This window comes from Otolemur garnettii, unplaced genomic scaffold, assembly GCF_000181295.1.
Source record: "Otolemur garnettii isolate 467f Iridium unplaced genomic scaffold, OtoGar3 scaffold00103, whole genome shotgun sequence".
Classification (NCBI taxonomy): Eukaryota; Metazoa; Chordata; class Mammalia; order Primates; family Galagidae; genus Otolemur; species Otolemur garnettii.
In genome coordinates this window covers 3,471,910-3,495,773 of record NW_003852498.1, presented here as the reverse complement: position 1 = coordinate 3,495,773, position 23,864 = coordinate 3,471,910, and the positions used below count along the sequence as shown (strand labels likewise).

The 23,864-nt window shown below is 38.2% G+C and overlaps 1 protein-coding gene across 1 annotated transcript in view; it reads left to right on the top strand.

Annotated features, from left to right (window-relative positions):
• Window positions 1-21,808: 21,808 nt before the first annotated feature.
• The window catches only part of CXXC4 (CXXC finger protein 4), a 23,000-nt gene continuing 20,944 nt past the window's right edge, over window positions 21,809-23,864 (top strand). The window contains exon 1 of the mRNA XM_012809275.1: window positions 21,809-22,003. The gene's annotated coding sequence lies outside the window, so the exon portion shown is untranslated. The remainder of the gene's footprint in view (window positions 22,004-23,864) is intronic.

The following is a 23,864-nucleotide window of genomic DNA, read 5'->3' as shown; positions in this document are numbered from 1 at the left end:
CAAAAGATTATACTCTGATGAGCTATGAAATTTTCAAAAAAGGTACATGAATCTGATTTGGTATCACAAGGTCAAATGAGATGGTATACTTTCAAAAAGCAGAGCAGGGTGGTGCCTGTGGCTCAAAGAAGTATGGTGCCAGCCACATGTGCCAGAGGTGGTGGGTTCAAACCCAGCGCTGGCCAAAAACTACAAAAAAAAAAAAAAAAAAAGCAGAGCAAAGGTGAACTTTTCTTTCAAAATATACAACTTTTAGGAAAAAAATGTGCATAGCATGGATACACACACACACACACATATACACACCCTTGGAGGGAAATCCAAGAATGTGAATAAAATAACTAAATGAGTTACAAACTGTCTTCTTCATGAGAAGCATTTTACCAGACAATGAACCTACCAGAATTTTTAGTTCTCACTAATGCGCACCAAGGTATCCACATTTGACAAATGAGGAAACTGAAATTTAGAGAGTTTAAGTAACTTGGATAGTGGCTATGCAACATTTTCTATAGCTAGTATTCTTAGGCTGTGATTTCAAAATTTATAGTTTGAATATTTTTCAGTACCTTTGGATTAGGTTAAGAAAAGAGAGGTGTAAGTAAGCCATCGTTCCTTTCATGGAAGCAGTTTATCCCAGTTAAAGGTTATTGATAGTACTTTTTACATACAAGTCACAAAACTGGGTAAAGAGGAATGGCCAAAAAATTACAAAGGACTTTAATTCTACAGACAGCAGACATAAATTCTTCAATTATTGACCCATGTCAATAATACTGGAACAGTCTGAAAGTACATGAAACAATAAGTGGCTGCTGTGAAATTTAACACAAAAATAAAGGAGAATTAATTAGTGAAAAATGTAATAGGAAGTTTAGAAGTAAGTAATCATGTAATTTTGAGTTTAAATTGGTCTGTGAAAGGGGTATTTATTTCAGAACTTTTTGTATGGTTAAAAATAAAATTTGGAAACTACTAGAATGTTCCCTAGTATGGAAAGTTGAACAAATTGTGGTACATGAAAACCCTGGAAAATTACATAGTCATTCAAAAGAACGCATTCGATCTATGTCAATTGTCTGGGACAGAATCTGTGATTATAGTGCGAGAGAAAAACAAGATGCAGAGATGAATACATAATATGATCCCTTACACAGGTTGGATTCTCCAGGAAGCAGAATCTTCCTGGAGTTTAGAGCTTCAGATATTTACTGAGGAGTGTCTTGGAATCAATGTTAATACAAGGGAGGGGGGGGAGCAAGCTTTGGCAGAGGGTGAAACTGAGCTGTAAAGCAAGCCTGAGGAGAATTCTGGCTGACCTTGTGGGGGTCTCTAGAGCTGAAACAACCATTGGAATGTCCCTGCATTGATGAAAATGGCTGGTAAATTACACCTGCGCTAGGTCAGTCATTTGATGTGGGCTGCACAGGAGACAGTGTGCTCTTGGGTCAGGCAGCTCTCTACAGCTGAGGTCAGAGACAGCTGGGACCCTGAGGCAGTCCCCACGTTGGGACACTGAGGCAGTCACCAGCCAGATCTTCATTAAAGGGACTCTGAGAGCTGAAGGCATCTACCGATCATGTCCCAAGAACAAGGATCTGAGTGGTATCTTTGTCCATCACAATACCGAAAGCATATTATTCCCAGACCCCAAGGGTGTACACATATTTTTACATGATTATATATGCATGGGGAAAAGTAGAATGCAATCTCACTCATGGGAAAAGTGATTGGTCTGGGGATAGTATAAGTAACTAAGCAAAAAACTAAAGGTAAAAATATTGATGACAAATAAGACATAGTACCTTATTTAGGTGAAATGTAAAATGTGTTAATATAATTGTTAGAGAAAAGTATTTAAAAATGGTCACCTAAAAGTATTTATTGTGACAAACTTTCCATTATATGTCTCTATGCTCTGTGAGTACAAATAAATATGTATTATGCAGAAATTGTAAAAATTGTAAAGCCATTTAAAAATTAGTAGCAAAGATGATGATCACTGGATATCACTGGTGTAAGTTTTTAAAAAGTAGATTTCAGAAGGTTGTAAACCACATAGGAAGATGTTCTGAAAAACACAAGGTTTTAGAGGCATTGGAGTATTGTAAAACTAGTCACAACTCCAAAAGCTAAAGTTAATAAAATAAGCCTTGATATGCATCATGTATTTATCCAAATATTTCTTGAGTCTATTTTATGTGCCAGGAACTATTCTAGATGTTGAGTCACATCTAGAAAGAAAGCAAACAAAAATTCCTGTGCTCCAGGATCTCATGTGCTACAGAGAAAATAAACAATAAGAACACAAATGAGTAAATACCATGGCAGGTTAAAAGTCAGTGAAAGCCACTTCCTGGGGGAGCAGGTCGTCAGACTCCGTGATCTGCATTCCGGATTCTGTGGGACGACGGGCTTGAGAGGAACAGCTTAGAGGGCGGAAAGAAATGGGCATTAGGAACCCAAAGTGAGGTATTGATAATGATAGTTTACAGTTTAGGGGATGTTCACTGTGACATCTGTCGGGACTGTTATCACTCTGAGGACATGATCAGTAGGACCACATAATTTAATACTGACGTGCCTTCAGACTTTATCTTAATTCAGGATGGGAGCATAGTAAAGGTAGTTTTGAATCAAAACTGTAAAAATATACTGATGGCCATTCACAGTAAATGCAAATGGATTCTTGCTCTCCTTTCTGAAGAGGTGGAAAAGAACAGTCTGGCAAGATTACTGCATACTATGTACCTGAGGCCATGAGGCATTACCAATGGCTCTCGTAAGGTGTTAGCAAAGCAACTGTACTTGTGGTTTCTTCTTGGTAGAGTTATCAGGAAGCCATAAACCCAGGGATCCACCTGAGTTTTGTGGAGACATGACTGGAGAGTTAAGTGGAGATATAACATGCGTCACTAATCTTGAGTCTATTATGTCTTTAACAGTTGCAATAATCTCTGCATATTCTCTGAGTTCAGTATCAGTACATTCATGAATACTATGAGGGACACATTTTGGAGGCTTTGCCTTTTCCTCTGTGATAGCTCTTAATGTATAAGCCAAAGAACCAATGTGGAGTATTTTCAAAAGCCGATTATAGCTATTGGAATCATTCACTCAGAAACCATTGGGTCTGCAAACCCAGTGGTCTCAGTGAATCCACTGTGAGCCACACCTATGTCTTGACTCCATTTAATAAGTATTGCCCTCTTCCAAACAGGAGGTGAGTCATAATGATGCTGTGGGTCTTCCAGGTGTCTAAGTCAACTTGGACCTTCTGTCTAACAAATCTTGAAATGCATTTTTTCTTCCTCCCTCATTCTAGTGTACAATTATCCATATAAATGGCAAAGTCAAGTTGGGAGAAACTGGGAGAATCATTACTGCTTACTCTTATGGTATTTTAGGTTTCTTCCTTCTGAGATAAAAGTCTAGCCTTCAGCCACCAATTTCTGGTTCTGAAAACTGGCTCAAATCCGGAATCTTGGAAATGTATTGAGATATTGTTATCTGAGGAGCTGCCTCAGCCTCCGCCTGATCCATCCTTTATTTTCGTTGTGTACATTGTACCTTTGTTGGCTGCACATGTGTCTCACCCTAGAAGTGCTGTGTTCTCTAACCACCTCCACAGCTCTCTGCAGATCCTCTCCTGGCTGCCGCGCTGATGTTGCTGCTCATTATAATAATTGCCCCAACTGGTGTCTGACAGTTCAGCACTGCCACCTGGTCTCTATTAATTAGCCATCTTATGAGTCCCATTGCTATCAGTGAGCCCAGTTATTAACAGCGTCTCTTACCCTCATGCCTGGCTGGTGGAAGACAGCCACTACTGGGCTTCTCAGTAATGCCCATGCCCTTCTTACCAGCATATTTCTTTTTCCTTTGATGAATGAAATTTCCTCTCATGGATCACAGTGGTCTGGTGGGTTTTCTGACCCTGTTAGTGTATCCACTCCAGCATGCCCACGTCTGTAAGCCCTTTGATCCCTCTATAAACTATAAGAGAAAGTAGTTCTGACACTTCAGCCTCACAGAGTATAGTCCATTCCTTTCTCCTGGCTTCTAGGTGTCATCCTACTATCCTGTTTGTTTTACCTTCCAAGGACCTTGCATGGGTTTTAAGTCCTACAGCCTGGGAGAGTACTCTCACTTCAGTAAATTCTTGTTTTATCCAGCATCCTCAGGATCCAATCCTATGTGTGCTCTCCTGAATCCTGGCAGTATATATCAGATAGCTTTTCCTTTAGGTTACAACCCCTTTGCTCTATCTGCACTTCTCTAGATGGGTTAGGTTGTGTCTTAACCCTAGTTATTGGTTTAATTTGGGAGGAGAATGCGGAGTGATAGCATGTCCTAGAGAGGGCACATTTGGTCTCACGAGGAAGATACCTCAAGCGAAGGTATGTTAGCCCATTAGTGAGCAAGGAGCGTTAACTAATGAAGGTCTCGACAGGTTCAAAACAATCTAAAAATTCAAAGTTTGGATGTGTTACTACTCAGATATCTGCATCCCAGCTTCAATGTTCTATTCCCAATCTGGGATCTGACCTTTGCCTAACAGATCCTGGGGGCTTCTTTAATTAAATATTGAGTCTTCAGCTTTTGGTCTCCACTGGCCACAGGAGACTCTTTATATAAGTGGTTAAGCACCCTCAGACTTTTTGTGCCATTCTCAAATGTATCAATGTCACCCTAAAATAGCCATCTAATTCTAAATTTCTTAAATTACCATTATCCCTGAAATTTTCAAACTCCTGAGATAGTGTACTTGCCAGTGAATTCCTTTTACCATCTGTTTTCTGTTCTACACCATTTAAAGGTTTAATAATTTTACCGTAACGAAATGCCTGGTCCTAACAATGTTCCATCCATCCCCACAGAAGGAGGGTTTTTTGCCATATAGCTGGAAAGGGATGTGGCTACAAATATCCCCTTTTAGACTCTACTTTTGAGAATCAATTCTAGCACAAAGGTCATACGTATTTCAAGGTTCATGAAACTCTCATAGGAAGGAGAATGTGTACATAAGGAACTTGGGGTAGAACAGTGTTTTTCAACCTTTTTTTATCTCATGGCACACTTGAACCTATAAAACTTCTGAGGCACACTTAAAGTATCTTAATCCCAAAAAAGAGACAAAATAGTTTAAAAAAAAGTTATATACTTAACTGTGCTTTGAACTTCTTTTGAAAATAATTTAATTAATGAGATATAAAACTTTTGGCCGAAACAATCGTTAAAATTCACTGGAGTAGAGGTTTCGGGAACAACTGTTGTGTATAAAAGGAGAAGATTTGCTCAAAAGGAGAAGTTGATCTATGATGCAACTGCAGTAGGAGATTCCACTGATGCCCATTTGGCTGACTCTTCATGTTATCCCTACTTAAGAAATGGGGGCAGAGCATAAGCCTCTTGCATAGACTATTATATGTGGATTGTCTAATCGTAGGGGATGTAAACTTGACTGAGGCTCCTCTCTTAGTTGAGACAAATGTTGGAAGGAATTCAGCTTAGCTCCAGAAGTCACCACTAGTACTAGGAGATAAGAGATTCTTTTTAGGGAAAGAAAGGGAAAATCTAGCCAAGGTAGCCCATTTTAATAGAAAAACTGATCAATTTCATAGGGAAAAATATAGAATTATGTGAGGAAGATTAAGTGTCTAAACTGAGAAGAGGAGATATTGGGGGTTGGACTTTCAACAAAGAGGTAGATAGGCCAGGCTTACACCTGTAATCCTAACACTCTGGGAGGCCAAGGCAAGAGGATCACTTGAGCTCCTCAAGAGTCTGAGACCAGCCTTAGCAAGAAGGAGACACTGTCTCTACTAAAAATAGAAAAAAAATTACCTGGGCATTGTGACGGGTGCCTATAGACCCAGCTACTCAGGGTGCTGAGGCACAAGGCTAGCTTGATTACAGAAGTTTGAGATTGCTGTGAGTTAGGCTCATGTCACAGCACTCTAGCCCAGGAAACAGAGTGAGGATCTGTCTCAAAGGAAAAAGAATTGGACAGTATAGGAACATAAGTCCTATTGAGAAGAATGTTTATGAAAAAGGGAACAATGTGGAGACCAAGAAAGGGGCTGTCAGGTATGTTGGAAGATTGGGATGTGATAAATCCTGAAAGACAAGTTGCAGAATTATACCTTCCATACTGTACTATAGTACAGTACAAAGCTTTCTTAAAAACCCTGTAAAGCTATACCATGTGATACTGCTTGCTACATGCATGTCTGAAATAAAACTCCAAACCAGAAATGCATGAGAGAGGAAAAAGGGAGAGTGTAATAGGCTCTCAAATCTACCTGAAAATTTTATTTTATGTATTTTTTAAAATTCTGAAGAAATTGAAGAAATGCTAATGTTGCTAAATCTATGTAAAGATCATGTAACGTTCCCCGGCATGACAGACCATGCCTCCATCCCAGTACTTTGGGAGGCTGAAGTAGGAGACCGCTTGAGGTCAAGAGTTAGAAACCAGCCTGGGAAACATAAAATATCCTGTCACTGTGAAGAATAAGAAAAAAATTAGCCAGGTGTAGTGGCACCAGCCTGTATTCCCAGCCACTCAGGAGGTTGAAGTAGAAAGATTGCTTGAACCCAGAAGTTCAAGGCTGCAGTGAGCTGTGGTGGTGGCACTGCTTTCTAGCCGGAATGACAAAAGAAGGAAATGGAACTTTAAAATATAAAGAAAAAGGTCATATAGTATTAATTATACTACTCCCTATACTTTTTAATATACTTTACATATAACAAAGATAAAAATCTATAGGTGTGTCAGAAACAGACGTGTAGGGTATTAGATGATTGAAACAACATATCCTGCATGACATAAAATTCATTATGGTGGTTCCACTATAATTTAGACAGTGCTGAGCCTAGAATAAAATAATTTGTGTGATTAAACTTCCAACTTCCTCCTTTTATTACCAATTTTGACCAGACTCTACCTTATTTTTCTACACTAAAAATATACATCCTGGTGTGTGTGTATGTGTGTGTATGTGTGTGTGTATATATCTATCTGTGTATATAGGTTTGAATACATTCTTTGAGGACTCTTCTTTTTAAAAAATAATAACAGATTATTAGGAAACATAATTCACTTTTATATTTATAAAAAATTAAAAATGTTAAAGAAATAAACAAAAATATATTGTAGAAATTAAATAGAATACATTTTAACTGCCAAAATTATCACAGAAGCAATTTAAGCATTTGAACCAAAGCCTATAGCTAACACTTTATGAATAAAAATAATTTGATGCATCTCCTTGAAATTCAGAATCATAAAAGGATACCCAATGTCAATCTAGTTTAAAACACTAGAATCTCAGCCACACTTGAGTAAGTTGTTTAACCTTATTAGGATGGTGGACATGCAGAGAGATGGTCCAGATAAAATCCTTGCCATAGAGCTTACTAAGCATTTTCAGTTACTGTTAGCTGCAGATTAGTGTATACTAATTTATCACGTTCATAAAGTATGGCCACAATCACCCTGGCAGTCATCTACAATGAATCAATCCAAGCACACGTTGCTTCCACTGGGCTCTGAAGGAGTTAAATATCTACTGCAGAGGAATAAATTTATGTCTTGTAAATTGAGCTATCAATATTGCTTTTGACTAATATACCCTTCCCTCGCTTATTAATTGAATTTAAGTCAACACATGTTCATTGAGAATTTTCTATGTTCATATATTTGTTTACATCCTGGACTCCCTTCTTCGCTTTTCAGAGTTAGTGTTTCAAATATTTACTGCTGATTTTCTACGTTCACCTGCCCTTACTCCCTCTTTTACCAGTGGCTCCTTATCTCTCATTTTAATCAAACAAGAGACATAATCAGAGTCGAAATCTCTCCCCACACCTCAGAATTTACTTTTATTCCCTCATTTCTTTTCTTCTCTGGCTTCCCTCTTTGCGTCCTTTTTTTAGAAGAAGATTGTCCTTAATCATTTCCAAGGCTGGTTCTATCCTTCGGGCTTCTGATTCAATTATTAAATTTCCTTGGTAGCTTTGTATGTTAATATTTTCATACTTGGATACTTTATGTGGCTTTCATTTATTCATACATTGTATTGAGTTACTGCTGTATACCCTGCACTATTCCCAGCATCAAACAATGCAATGCCCTTGTTCTCAGATAGCTTACCGTCTGTGAGGAGAGAGAGAATTTTTAAAAAATATGTTACCTATGTACTGTTAGGAGGTGATAAATATTTCTAGAGAGAATCAAGGAGGAAAGAGAAAGAGGGAGTGCCAGGGTGGAGGATGACATTTTAAACCGAGTGAACCCGTCACTGAGTGGTCATTTGAGTAAAAACATGAAGGGAGGGAGAAACTCACATGGATGTGGAGAAAGAGAACGCCAGGCGGAGGGAAGAACACTGGAAGGTCCCGAGGCAGAGCACCAGGGCGGGTCCAGGAACAGCAAAAAGACTGGGATGATTGGTCACTAAGGGAGTGAGTTTAAAAGGTGAAAGGGGACCAGATTGTGTAGGCCCATTTTAGCTACCACAGGGACTTTGATTTTTACTCTGAGGGAAGGAAGGAGCCACTGGGATTCACATAATGATGTGAAAAATGTAGCATTTGTCTTAACAGGACCACTGTAACTATTAAGACATTGCTGATAATAGACTGCAGTAGAGAAGGGGGAAGAGGAGAAGGGTCCTGAGGTTCAGAAGGTGGGAGATGCTGACCAGATGAACTAGGGTGTTAGCAATTGAGGTTATAAGAAGTGGCCCGATTCTTGACAGAGTTTGAAAATGGGACAAATAGGATTTGCTCATTAAATTAACTGCTGAGAGTGAGGGATTATATTAGTCAGGGTAATTGAGTAATTGCCATGAAGTTAAAGTGAGACCTAGATTCGTAAATTTTTTTCCAGCCATCTTTGGCCATTGAGGCACAAGAATGAAGGAGGCAGAAAAGCTGAGTTGAGCCAAAGAGTTTAGCCCAGCAGATCCAGGCAAGAGATACTGAAGTGAGTTAAAGTCTGTGAAAGAGAGTAAGCTGGAGATGATTGATCACGGAGAATTGAGAGTTAGAAAGGGAATATTTATACTGTTAACAGAGCATGGGTATAAGGAGCATGCAATATTCTGGAAGTGACAGTCAAGATCTTTCCCCATTACACCATCAGAGAGAGAGTTATCAGCTATGCAGTGTCCCCCAAAAGAACTGCATTTCAGGAAGATCCAGAAAATGAAGTTGTTGAGAATGTGGGGGACTACGCTGATGACAGGCAAGCAGTCTCAGCCTGGAGGGCATGTAGGAGATGGCTACTGAAAAGTGGATGTACGGAGCTGGATAGGAACTAGAATGTGGGAAATGACCAAGGCTATGTGTGGTTTCGGGTTGTGACTGACAAACGTACTGATAAAGTGCGTGTAGTGGTGAGTCCTGACGGTGTCTGGCCAGTAGCAGAGAACGTGAGTGTGGGGGGAGTATGTAGAGGTTGGAATTTGTGAACCTCTCTTCATAATCTTTACAGAGGTGTGGTGACCCCAAAAGGTACTGTCTTGACTGCATGGATATCCACGTAACCATAATGCCTTTGAAATTCTTCATTTAATGGCAATACAAAGTTTTTTTCTTGTTGCCAAATTTTCTGGCTTCTATATGAGGTAAGCTCCAATATGTAGCTAGAGCCTTTAGTTTCTATTTTTCCACATAACATAAATAATAATTTCCCATACAAGAAATCATAAAGTAACCATAGTTCTGGCACGTGAATGAACAGAAGCCAATTGTGGGCTTGTACTAAGAGCAGAAGTAACGAACATCTGCCACCTCTTCCCGAACTAATTAGTGGTGAAAATACAACTGCTCTGGTGTAACCTGTAATTGCCCCTGCAATCTTCAAGCCTTCCTGGACCTTTCAGCATCACTACTTCTGCAGACCACTCATCCATTTAGAAATATCCTTCCTTTTGAAATATCTGTCCCCATCTCCCTTTCTGGTAACTCTGAACTGTCTTCTGAAGCTCATCAATCCCTCAAACTCTAAGCTTTTCTCAAATTGTCTACATGGTCTCCCTCCTGGTTCATTATGTAGCTGGGATATGAATCTATAATGCCCTTAGGGACGGAATGTTTCTCCTCCTTCCAAATCATCTTCCCCAGTGTAAGTTAGAGGGACCCTTTGAAAACAAACAAAAAAGCCCAACTGATCATGAAAATCCTGACCCAAACAATGTTTCATGGCCTTCTTTTACTTCTAAGCATGTCTTTTTCTTCAGCAAAACATTAAAGGCTGTCTGCAATTTAACTTTATTCTTCTTAGGTCTTATTTCCCATCACTGTTTCTCTTCTCAGGCCCCCATTGCTGCAGCCACATTCAACAAGACACCATGCTCTTGTGGCCTCTGCCATGCACTTGATTCCCCTTTTGTTTATACTATGTCCATTATGCCAAGGAGTCTTTCTTCTCTTCTTCATTTGTTAGTCATTCAGTTGAAAGAAGACTTCTTTTGTGAGCTCTTCCTCAGGAGCGTCCCAGCCCTCCAAACTGTCCAATCCTTCCTGTTGGCTTTTATTGCACTCTATTTATAGTTATGATATAGAAGTTTCCAGAATCTCATTTTTATTATGCTTTATGTTCATTTACATTCTTATTTTTATGAAAACAATAAGATCATTGACATTAGATCTGTGCGGATCTGTTTTCTCTGAGTAACCTCGATTAAATTATTAGTTTCTCAAGAAAACGAATTCCCTCAGTCCTTGACATCATGTTAGGCACAAAATAGTGTTTAAGAAACATTTATTCAATTAAAATATGGCATCAAATGATTCTATCTAGAAAGGAAGGAGTAAATAATTATCAGCTGAATAAGGAGGTAACAGTAGAATGTAAGCTTCCAAAAGGTGCACATTTAAGCATGTTTTGTCTTTTGAAAATGCTGTAAAAATATATTGAATAAAAAGAGATTACTGCAGGATATTTCGCACTTACATTTTAACACTTAACCTTGAGCTACACACAGGAGCTCTTTGAATGGTGGGACTTGTCCCATCCCAATTATAATGCACTCCTGAATAAAATGGTGGCTGTTTTTCTCACCGTCAACCTTTAAGCAAATCTAAAGACAGAGAAAGGAGAAAAATGTTTTTTCAAGTATAATTCTGTAAAAACAGCCATTCTTTCTTATAACAAACTTTCGATTTTAAAGAATGCTTATGTTTCTTAACTCTATTCAATTTTTAAAATCAATCACTCTTGTGCTGAATATTTTTAAATGAATATGACACTTTGCATGGATCCCATAAATAAACAAAACGTGCACAGCTTTGTTTATGTTGGGAACCTTCTGCTAAGTGTTGCTTCTATTTATTTACTTTTAAATTATGCCAGATTTTTGCAAATTTGAGTCAGTTTGGGGATCAACTTGAAATTTTAAAGACTGGCTATTTACTTTGCTTCTGATAACTTGCAAATATGTTAAGATAATAGTTTTAAGGGCCAGCAGAAGGTATAAGAGGAGCATATTCCTGATGGGCTGAATTATGGAAATCGATGTGCCGTACCATAAATTTTTTATCATTTCTCTTCCCTTAATTTCTTTTAACTTCCTCATTCGCTTTGCTTTCTCCTCACACCCGGAATTCTTAGCTTCTGCCTCTTATACCTGAAGTTCAGATACTCCCAGACTTACGTAGCAGACCACTAAAGGTCTATGATAATGTCCAAATCGCATTGGTCATGAATAACAAGCCCTGCTTCTAGATGTTCATAACCAAAATATAATTTGCAAATTCACCCATGATAACAGGAGGTCAGCGTATGGATGCCAGCTCTTTATTATATGTAAGCTGGCATGATTCATGAAATTTAGGGCTGGTTAGCTTTTCTAAGGCAGTAGAAACTAAGTGTTAATAGAGTTTTATAAGGCAACAAACACTGTTCCTGTCTCATCAACAACCAGCCCAGCCCCTCCTTCTTCCTTAACTGAACCATGGTCCTCCATGCTTCCATGTGCCTCACCATGATTCCAGAGATGGGAGGTGATAGATTTATAAGAATGAGTCAATCTCATTCTTTAAGAATGGTCGGCTTATATGAGGGTGTATGCCCTAAGGTTGGCCAATTAGGTCTTAGAGGAAGTTAGTGGTAATCCTTCTAGGAAATTTCCTCCCTTTAAAGATATAAACACATAAAACATAAATAGTCCTTTCCTTTCTCTGAACGCTTTTGAAGCCTGGCTATGATACCTGGAACTGTTGCAGCGTATCTGTGAGGGAAAACTACATGTGGGAAGAAGCAAGATGATGGGGAAGATGGAGCGAAGAGATGGGAAGAACCACCTGTGACATCTGGAAGTTACAAGTTTTTCTTTGCCTGGAGCCTGTCCTACCTGAGACCTCTGCATTTAAGCCCTCTAGTAGTTTTACGTTGTCAGTAGAATTCTGATAACCTTCTTTTTTTTTTTTTTAGGAATCAAATATCATGCTATTTATATTTTACCTCTCTTATTCTGTTTACTTTCCCTCCAGTCCCAGATCTGATTTTTTTTATTAGATCATAATTATGTACATTAATTCTATCATAGGATACAGTGTATTGCTTCCATACAGTTTGGAAAACTCTCATTCAACTGGCTAACATAGCCATCATGTCTTTCTCATAATTGTTGTGTTACCTTCTATGATAAAGAATAAAATTACTTTGTTTTGTAAAAAGAATAGATTACATGTATGTGTCTGGATTTCTTTTGCAAGCAGATTAGTGGTCAGTAAAGTATCTGGAAGCTAGCTTTTGCTAGACATTATTCAGATGATGGACTCTTAAAACTTGGTAAAGAAAGGTGGGCAAATCAATTAATATAGCCATTGGGTAACAGAATTGCTTCTTTCTTACTAATGTAAGGTAGCCAAGAATTACAGGAATAGAATATCTTTAAAAATAGAAACGCTCTGAAGGAAATGCCATCATATCGTCATGCATTTTAGAAAAGCCAAGTTACAAATAGGTAAAAACAACTGCTCTTTCAAGCAGTGCTGCCATTATAAAATGTTAGCAGATAACGGAGACTGAGACATAGATGGTGACCCTCTTTTTCAAATGATAGTTCCCCCCCCAAATATATGATGTTGTATTATGACCAATGAATATACATTATCTTTTTAGCCATTTTGTTAATTTTAAACTAAATATAGCAGCTAACTCATCTACAATGGGTTCATACAACTGAAATGTTTATATATTTGCATCCTATTTGCAAATGAGTCCACAGGAGGCCTTAGGTGAAAATGGATCCACAAAATGTTTTAGGTGAAATGGGCCCACAAAAAAAAAAAAAAAAAAATGGGAGAATTGAATATGCTTTCAGTCTTAATCTAGATACAGTCTTATGTGATGTAATTTCAAAGATAGGATGTTAATTTTTTTTTTTAATACTAATAAAGGTGGCGATGACATTCATCACTATTTTATTGACCTATAGTCGGGATAATTAGGTTATTTCTGCTCCCTACAATGCCCTTTTTGCAAATTAGTCCCACTAGAACATGGGTTGGCAAGAAGCACAGTGGATGGAATTCCAGCCCCTCCATTGTTGTGTAGTGAACAACTAGCACAAATGTATTCAGAGAACTTGAGTTGTAAATTCCAGTGCTTAGGTGCACAAGTGTTAGATAGCTGGGAGTGTTAAAAAGGCTGACAAACTAGAGACTCCATTACCGTTAGTAATTCCAGCTACTATTTCTAGGAGGGAAAACAGGCACGTGTTTTCACATCTTCTAACTTTTGAAAGAAAGCAGAACTATAATTCAGGTTATCTAACACCCTGGAGCTGAACAAAAGGTGTTTTAAGACCAAATTCAAATTGTGAACTGCAGTTTATAACTCTGATTTAAATGAAGCGTGTAGTCTTGCTCAGGTGCTACTGTTCATTCAGTCCTGTCATGATCAATTCAGGAATGTCGGGCTCGTGGAGATGATGGTGCAATCTGAGAAAAGTGGGGCAGAACCATATTTTGCATCCAAATCTCAAGTAGGAAAGATCACAGCTATAGGTATGGAGGTAAAAGGAAAAAAGCAATAAATGTGATATTAACTCTGAAGAAAAAGAAAAGGCCTGTATAAAATTAAGCACTAGATGGGGAGGAGGAAGGTGTGATTTTCAGGTGTTTTTTGTTTTTGTTTGTTTTTTTTTTTTTTGAGACAGAGCCTCAATCGATCTATCACCCTGGGTAGAGTGCCTGCCTTGACGTCTCAGCTCACAGCAACCTCCAACTCCTGGGCTTAAGCTCCTGCCACAGCCTCTGAGTAGATTGGACTACAGGCACCTGCCACAATGCCTGGCTATTTTCTGGTTGTAGTTGTCATTGTTTGGCAGGCCCGGGCTGTATTTGAACCCGGCAGCTCTGGTGTATGTGGGCTGGCACCTTAGCCGCTTGAGCTACAGGCGCCGAGCCCAAGTGGTTTACTTTTTACTGTACTCTTCTACTAAATACCTCCAACACTCTGCTGACATTAATTAAACCTCACAAACCCTGTGAGATGGGTAATTGCTATAATTAAACTGATATTCCAGATCAGTAAAATGAGACGTGGAAATGCCCAAGGTCATAGAGATTGTATGGCCCAGTATAGCAGACACACTACATGTTCTCAAATCAGATTGCTCCCTAGAAGGAGCACTCTCTCTCTTTCTTTGCCTCTATGTTTAGATTAAGAAGATATAATAATTATAGGATAAATAAACTTGATCACTGAGAAGTTAAACTATAAGTTAATTAGGGAAGCTTGGAGACAATATAGAAAAATCTAAATGAATGATCCATATTCCATAAATAAAATATATAATATGCAAATGCCACTTCAATTAATTGCATTTATTTTTAAAAATTTCCATTCAAATTACTGGTTTGGCGAAATGCATCAGCAAATCAAGAAATCAATGCACGTAAAGCATTCTCCATGCTACACAACGGCATATAAAAACACTGTCATTAGTTTGGAAAGAGAACACAACAGACAGACAGAAGGAACTCTTCTTGTTGCTATAACTACGGCATAACAAAGGTCAGCACTGGAAAGGAAAAAAGAAACCCTTTCCAGAATGAACGTTAACAACTCAGGGATATTATCTTGAATTCGTCCTCCTGACAAAGAAAAATAGAAATCCTCTTTTTTAAAAAAAGGGTTAATTGAAGATAAACTAAATGAAAATACACAGTTTTAAAGGCAAACATAAAGAATGACTTTGATTTCAAATAAAATATTGAGACTAATATCAAGAAACCTGTACATGTGCCAGTGGGGTATTCAGGTTACATTGGAAGCTTAAAATCCCACGTTCCAGGAAAAAAATCAAAATGCTTTATATTCACAAACATTTTATGGAAATTTCTTTATCGTATTATATTTAAAAATGGTGTATTCAAAAATACTAAGTTGAATTAATATTATTTAATAGAAAATTGCCTGAAGTATATTTCATTTTGAAGTTTTACAGAACTTAAAAAGTATGATTTCTTTTATGGGTCTAATTGTATGTCTTCAAAAACTAAATATTAGAAGTAATGTCATTGTTAAACATTCTTGAAGATTTTTTGGTGGTTACTTGTTTTTATTAAGTGGACAAATCCTGTCTGGTAATTTGAAGGTTCAGAGATACGTTTATAAAACATCTAGTGTCTGCACATAAGTTTCTTTTCTTTCTTTTTTTTTTTTGCAGTTTTTAGCTGGGACTGGGTTTGAACCCACCACCTCCGGCATATGGGGCCAGCATTCTACTCCTTTGAGCCACAGATGCCGCCCTCTTTTTTTTTTTTTAGAGACAGAGTCTCACTTTATTGCCCCTGGTAGAGTGCTGTAGCATCACAGCTCACAGCAACCTCCTTCCTTTTGAACTAAAAAGAACATTGGTACCTGAGTTATTCACTTTGGAGTTTTGACTAAGAATAAAGAGAAGGATGAGAGAGGAGACTCTTATTTGACTTCCAGTATTCTAAATCTTGTCTGAGAAGACTTGTGTGCAGAAGGGAATGGCTAAAAGCAGAACAAACACTGCCATTTTCTGGACTGCTGTCACACTGAGTGCTTGTGGCCAGAGCAGTGTAATGTGGTTTGGGGTCAATTCTTAACTACAGATTTCACAAGTTTTCCACACCTCACATTACTTTACCATTACTTGTCTATCCGAGGAGATTCACTATCTAGAAAGCATACAGGTTGCCTCACATCTACAGCAGATTTTCCTGGGAAAAAGACCAATGTGAGATGCCTTGATACTGCCAAGAGAAGGAAAAGAGAGGCCCCAAAGAATAGTTTGGGCTCAAATCGCAAATTGTGTTTAGATCTCTAAGTTTCTGGAAGCTATTCACCAAGACTTAGTGTTTTGGACAAAATTGACCCATTATTTCCTTCATGAGTAAGACTTTCAAAATATCTGGAATGTTATTTCTTGGATTTTCTAATAATCTAACGAATAAAACATACCAAATATTCATGGTGAAGTGCAAGGAAGACCATACCTAATCAAAATCAAGCCAAGTTAGGGAGCCCAGGGAAGAAACATTCTTCTAAGAGACTTCTCTTTTTAGCCTATGATAGGAAATATGGATTTGGGGGTTTGGGGACAATCCTTATTATACTGCCATAGATATCAGGCTTATAATTTTATAGAAATGAGAATTTATGTGATGAGAAGAAATAACATGAGTAGACATGACTGGGGTTCAACTAAATTTGATCTTATTTAGAACAACACTAAACATTAATTCCCAGGATAACACTTGGTATCTATGTGTCTAGTATCCAAACCATATGTACAAACATATAAATATATGGTACTCGATTATCTTAGTTGTTTTGAATATAGTGTTAAGGAGGCCAAGGTAATACATTTAGCCCTCTATATCCATTCTTTTCATTATCCTCAATTGTTACCATTTTTATAATTGACAATGGCTAGCCATTCCATTGGTCATTAGAAAAACAGGGAAGAGAATGAAGATAGGTGGGAAAGCAGCTCAAAGTGTGTGGCCCACTGTGTTGGGAGATTAAAAGTGCCAACTTCATATATGAAGGTCAGCACTGTGGTAATGATATATCGATATTTAACTAGAAGTGAAAGAAAATAACAGGTGTGCAGAATATTGATTTTAAGAAGTGGTTTCATCAAATCTCAATTGTTGAGCCACTACAGAAATGTCTGAAAATATCCTTAAAATGTTCGATGTAAGAATTTAAAAATATTTCAATACTTTCTTTTATTTAAATAACAGTACTTCATTTTAGCTTATGGTTCTTTATTAATTAAAGATCCCTCCCTCTGCCGGTTACAAGACAGATGATGTTTTCTGAGAGCAGCAGACCTGCTGGAGTAGAGTTTTCTTGGAAGAAATAATAGGAAATTAGATTCAAAAGATGGGGACAGCTGAAGACGGGCTTCATAAAATTCATTTCATGAATTTTGCACTTTAATTCTATAGTAAAGGGGAACTCACTTCCATACATTTTGTGTATGCTAATTTCTCTCAATGTGTGTGGCACAGAGTGTCAGAACCAGCCATGTAGCTGGAGGTATGTATGAAGTGGGCAACAAAGATGAGTTAGACACCATCCTTGCTGTTGAGACTCTCAAATTGTGGCAATAAATTAAAGTAAATAAAAATCCCAGGTAGATTTTGGACACAAAGACTTAAATAATATTTCTTCTTATTGTATTATATTGGTATATTCCTTCTATGAAGGCTAGGGATATTTATTATGTACATGTGAATTGCTATGAAAGGAGATGGTCCTCAAAGAGCATGAATTGGCATATGGGTTCTAAGAAGTGAGGTGAGGGAGCTGTACATACCTTTGCTGACCTGCGTAGTGGCCGTGTTCTGATTCAGTGTAAGTGATCATACCTGCGCTGACCTGCGTAGTGATGTGATTAACACGTAGCACATCACTGGTGGTGGGGGAGTGGTGGTTACAAGTTACCTCGAGCTATTGAATTTGGAAAAACAAGTAGACAAGATGCCAGTGCCCCCTATTTATCACCAAGTCAGTTTATTTTAGATATTTATTTATTTATGGTATTTCCTCTGATTGTTATTACTTCTGCTCTTTTTATCCTTTATTCTTTGGTAAATTCTAGCTTGAATATTCTAACCTTTACATGGCTGTCCTAGAGGGATTTAAGAAAGCATAATTTTTTATAGTTACCAAACTTTCTGCAAAGTCATTACGACTGTTTTTAGGTTTTAGCAGTAAGCTCTAAGAATGGTAAGCAGCAAAAATCCGAAGGACTCCTAGAGGGGAGACCAATTTCAAGGTTTTCCATCTCTCCAGTAGGTTATTCTCCTAGCTTTACTCTATGTGAAAAAGGGCCAATTGTCCACCCAAACTTTCGCTACTCCATAGTAACAGATTTGCACCTAGGAAGTGGCTGTCCAGCAATCTTTGCAGCTAGGTGTGGCTTCAAACTTAGCTCTTGACAATGGCACGTGAGCTGCAGTGCTATGTTCCTTTTCAAAACCAAGGTCTTTAAGAAGCCATCGTGCCTTCTTCATGCCCTCTGTCAGCTTGATATAGTTGACGAGCAGTCCTTTGAAAATGACAATCCTAGAGATAGAAGGAAACTAGATGCATGAATCACTCGTGAGGGACAATGGCCCGCTGACCTGGAATTCTTGTCCTTCACTGGTACATGAGCCAAAAATAAGTTTCTCTGGTATTTGCCTTGGTAAATTTGGGGATCTATTCATTATAACAAGACATGCTACCTATTTAGAGATTCTGAGATAATGATGATGATCTTGATCATGATCATGATGGAATACAGTAGTACATCAAAGATATTTCTTAACACAACACAGAATTTATGCAAAATACAAGATCCTTTTTCAGGTCAGATTCAAATTGGAATTTTTAAAAATTTTCTCATCAGAATATCTATGAAATGCCTGTATTCTTTCTTACTTCAGATAACATACACTAAAGCAGGGTAAGGGCACAAACTTAATCCAGGTAATTGGAAGCTGTAGTGGGTGTTTTGCAGAAGAAACAAACCCTACATTTTTTAGTGCTTCATAGAACGATGGATCCAGAAGAGAGTTAACAGGAACTGTGTGTTCTCAGCAACTGTTACCAAAACCCTCAGGTAACATCTTCAAAAAGAGAATGTCAGGCGTAGACCAGTATGAGACATGGTACATGTGCAAGTGTCTACACTAGTATAAAGATGGAAGGATGTAAGGTAGACCAGCAAAGAGCTTTTCCCCTCATCACATTAGGCTGAGGATGCAATCAGTCCCCTAGTAGAAAGGCAAAGGGGGCTCTATCAGAGCCATGGGGCGTATTGTTTATAACGTGTTCTATTTGTTCAATTGATGTCATATTAACAGGGGCCTACAATCATAATTAAATCTAAGGTTCTAGTATCCAGAGTGGGTTGATGGATTAATAATTATTGGTAGTGAGACTAGGGTAGATATTATAAGCATAAGGTTTTGGAGGTAGACAGGACTGGGTACAAATTTCACTCTTGTTACATACTAACTTTATGACCGAATCCAGGTTACCTAATTTCTTTGGGCTTCAATTTCTTGATTTATAAAATAGAAATATTACCTCATAGGGTTATTACAAGGACAAAGTAAAATATCTGAAAATTACTTTGTACAGTGTCTGATGCATAGGTCATTATAGTAGCTCTCATTAATTATTAAGACTAAATGTTCTTAGTTTTCCTTTGTCAGTCAGAAAGTAAAATTCTTCGGAGTTTAGAGCCTATTTTCTGTCATTTGTTTAAGGTTTCATTTTGAAAGTGAATTTGAAGAGTCCCAAAATGGAAAGCATGAGAAAAGGAATTTCCAAAAAGGAAAATTTCCAGAAAAGAAAATTTGGCATGAGGAAGCATGATGCCTTTATTTAATTAAAAACATTGCTTATTTATAAACTTTAAAATGTCTAACATTGGACTGATATTTTAAATATTTTGAAAAGATGTTGAAGAGTCTATCATCTTTTTAGAATGTTTTCACTCATTAAAAGTGACTACACTTTCCTGATAAATTTCCTATGATGCTCAGCTCAAAAAAAAAAAAAAAGAAAAAAGAAAAAAAATCAAATGTAACATTTCCTTCCTTGCTTTTGCAAGGCCTTAACACAGTATAAAATATCTTATTAACTGAAGTTAACTATTAACCATCCAATTATTTTGTCTATAAATTTCAAATAACCAGTTATAACCAAACTTAGTCCTTAGGTGTTAAAAAATGACAAAACATGTATATTAATCAGCAAGTCACAAAATATATTTGTCTCCCAATACAATAGTTGCCCACTCTAAAAACAGCATCTTCATTTATGCACATCAAGTTCTTAACATCTTATCAACAATTTATCCTCCATGGTTGGTAGATCTTGACATGATCCAGGACGACCTTTTGAAAATTCAAATGTCTTTTCAGCATTTTGTTCCTTAAAAGAAATAAGCCATTAAGATACTTTTCTTCCTTTCTGAAGTTAGACTGTTGTATTACTCTAGAATATAGGATAGAGTTTTAATTTAAAACTTTTAATGTGCTTTATCACACCAGTTTAGACAGTCTGATTTTTTTTCTTTCCTCTAACCATTAGCCACCAAATGTTTTTGTCTTTGAGAAAATTATTTTAAAAGATTCATAATTCCACGTCTTATTTTATTAATGTAACTATTTCTACCAGAGTATGGTTCAGGAGTAGGAGCACATATCCAGAAATCTGTCATGGCTACATTTATGAATGAGTTTTATTTATATTTGACCTGCTGTAAAAGATTTATATTTCAATTAACAAACTATTTCTTCCCCAGTGACAAGAAGTGAACTGTTCATCACATTCTAGGATAACATAGATTGAGATGTAAAAGTTTTTGCTTAAGTAAAGTTTGGAATTAAAAATAGGGCAGCGAGTTAAAAATCTGATTTAATCTCTGGAACTACCAGATGGAATAGTAAAAGAGGGAGGTGGGAGGGGAGAAGAGAAGAGGGAACAGAGATTGAGATTTAGATCGATTTGGGGATCAGTCAAGCACCACGTCACCAATTTTTTGCATTCTGGCATAATAATATCTCAAGAGTCTGAACACCCCGAACACCGATCTGATCAGTTTTTCCTTACTTTAAAGATCTAAAAGATAATGATTTTTTTTTTTTTTCAAAAAGTCCTCCTGGGTGCACCAGAAAAATTATTTGAGACCACAGGCGGTAGGGTACGAACTGAGAGCATTCTTCAACCCGACCTTTTCCTCCCTGTTCCTCGCATTGCTCTTCTCAGCCCAGCCAGAACACCCAGACAAGTTTATTTACACACACACCCGCACACGCACACGCACACACCCCCACACCCAGAGAGAGTGGCGGAAACGCCCTCTTTCCATCCCTTCCAAACAATTATCTCCCCGAGCAAAAGAAAATAATCAACGGCCCTCGGTGCTGGGCGGCTGAGCCGGAGGGAGAGCCCGGCGCGAGGAGGGAGGGCGATCGGCAGGCGAGCAGGGAAACGTGGCTCCTCCGGCGAGGAGAGGATTTGTGAAAAGGAGCGCTGGCCCGCGTGCGCCTCTTGTTCCCCGTGTAATTTGCAGCCAATCATCAGTAGGTGTCCACGTCCCTGCGTCCTCCTCACCTCGGCGCCAATCACCCCCACCCCGCGCCCCCGCCCCCAGCCTCCATACCTCCTCCCTCGCCTTTCTCTCCGGCTCCCCTCCCCCAGCAACCGCACACACGCACACACACAAACAGAGAGAGAAGGGGGGAGGGCGAGGGGGGGGAGAGAGAGAGAGAGAGAGAGACTCCCCGGCTCCCTCCCTCCCTCGCACACAGCGACTGGAGACGGACGGAGAGCAACGCGCTGGGAGAGGAGAGACCACCGACAACAGCCCCGCGCTCTCACACATACACTCACACTCGGCTCTTTCCTCTCCCCCCACCTCCTCCTCCTTCCACCCCCACCACTAACACCATCTCCTCCTCCTTCTCTCTGCAACAAGAAAAAAAAAGCCATTTACAGGTATTTTTTTTTTTTGATCCGCATATTTATTTATCCCCCCTCCCCAACAGTTTGTTTACAAGTATTAAAGTTGTAATTGGGAGCTGCCAAGACACATCTGGATTTGTGTTTCTTTGTGTTAGGGGGTGATGTGCAACTAATTAAAGGCAGACTGGCAGCGTCTGCAAATTCTAAGGCTCCCCAAATAAAAAGAGACTGGTAAGTGATTGTTCTTTCTCTTTCTCTGGCTTTTTTTTCTCTTAAATGTTTGCTGTCCGTTGGGATTGTGAAAGTAGATATTAATGTTGGACTCCAGCAATAAAAAGCGTCGCTGTATTAATTTATTAATTAATCTGCACCCGCCCCTCCTCCTGAATGTTAAATATGACCTTTGATCTCTATGTCTCTGGTAGACCAGACATACAATATTAGGCATGTACAGTCACATTGTGTAAAGGCAAAACAGGAAGGATCATGAAGTGTGGATCTCTAATTTGGCTTGGGCATAGAACTATAGTTATTTGTGTGTGTTTTATTTTGTTTTTAAATAAAATCCAAACAATAGCTGTGGTTTAGGTACCTTTTTCATGCTCCAGAGATGCATTGATTAAACAATAATGACCTGGATACTGGGCATAATCATTTTCTACAGTTTCTGGTGGCATTAAACCTTGAGGTAGGAAGGGGGGAGGTGATGGCAATCAGAAAAGCCAGGAAAGCTTCTGTTTGGAAACACTACTCTAAGACTGGGGAAGAGGGACATTAAATTATTTCTTTATTTGGAACAAGGTCAAAAGACTACAATGTTGAAATGTTCCCCTCCACTCAGTGTGATGATCCTTAATGCATGGTTGGCATAACTAGTTTTTACTGAGTAGCAGTTATTATGGTCTTGCAGTTACAATGTGATTCTCAGAAACTGAAGCAATAAGCATATTCTTGCTGGGTCTTCCCCTACCCCCTTCCAAGCATCAAGAATATTTAGCCGGGAGCATTTTGGGGGCACCCTTTGTATAGCCATCAGACCTCAGAAGGGAGCAGTTTTCCCTAATGCAAAACCACAGAGGTGGTTCCTGAGTGATTAGGGACTTGCTGTGATTGAAAGATGCCTGCTAGCTTCTAATCCAGCCTGGGGTGAGGTTCCTTATCTTGATTTACTTTGCCTAATAGGGATTTGTTTACATAAACCCCTCTTTTTAGGGTACCTCATCAGTAGGTCTTGAAGTTTTTGCCCTTGGAGTTGGGGCACCAATGGTTCATTAATCTAATTATAAGCATAATTACTATAATTGATAACCATTTTGAACTCTTGAATATTTGAGACTGAGACTACTGGGCCCCCATGTAGAATTTCCTGAACTCCACATTCTAGACCAATCTGTGGACTTCCAAAAATGTCACAAAAAGATATTCTGGCAAATATCTGGAAACAAAGAAACTGGTTTTTTAGTTGAATATACACTTTACGTCTTTGCTTTACTTCCTAAAAGGCTGTGATGTACTTCTCCCTCTTTAATAAACAACTAAAATACCTCTTCCTAAAGCATAATAATGGCCTGTAAGCAAAGACATGAATGCAAATACCCAGTTACCATTAAACTTTCCTCTTAAAAAGAGCAAAAGAAAATCATTTTTAATGGTTATTTCTGCAGCTAAACAACACCTTAAGAGATAGCCTCGTTTTTTTAACTCAATCTAAATATCAGTGATTGTGTGAAATCCTTATTTTAAAGTCCTATGCTTTCCTCTTTCTTGGGAAAAGATAACACTCTCCATTAGGAATGACTGGGAATATTCTTACAGAAGCTGCAAGCACTTGGCGTAAAACCTGTGACATTGATTGTAATTTAATTTTTTTTTAAATCTAGTCTATCATTATTTT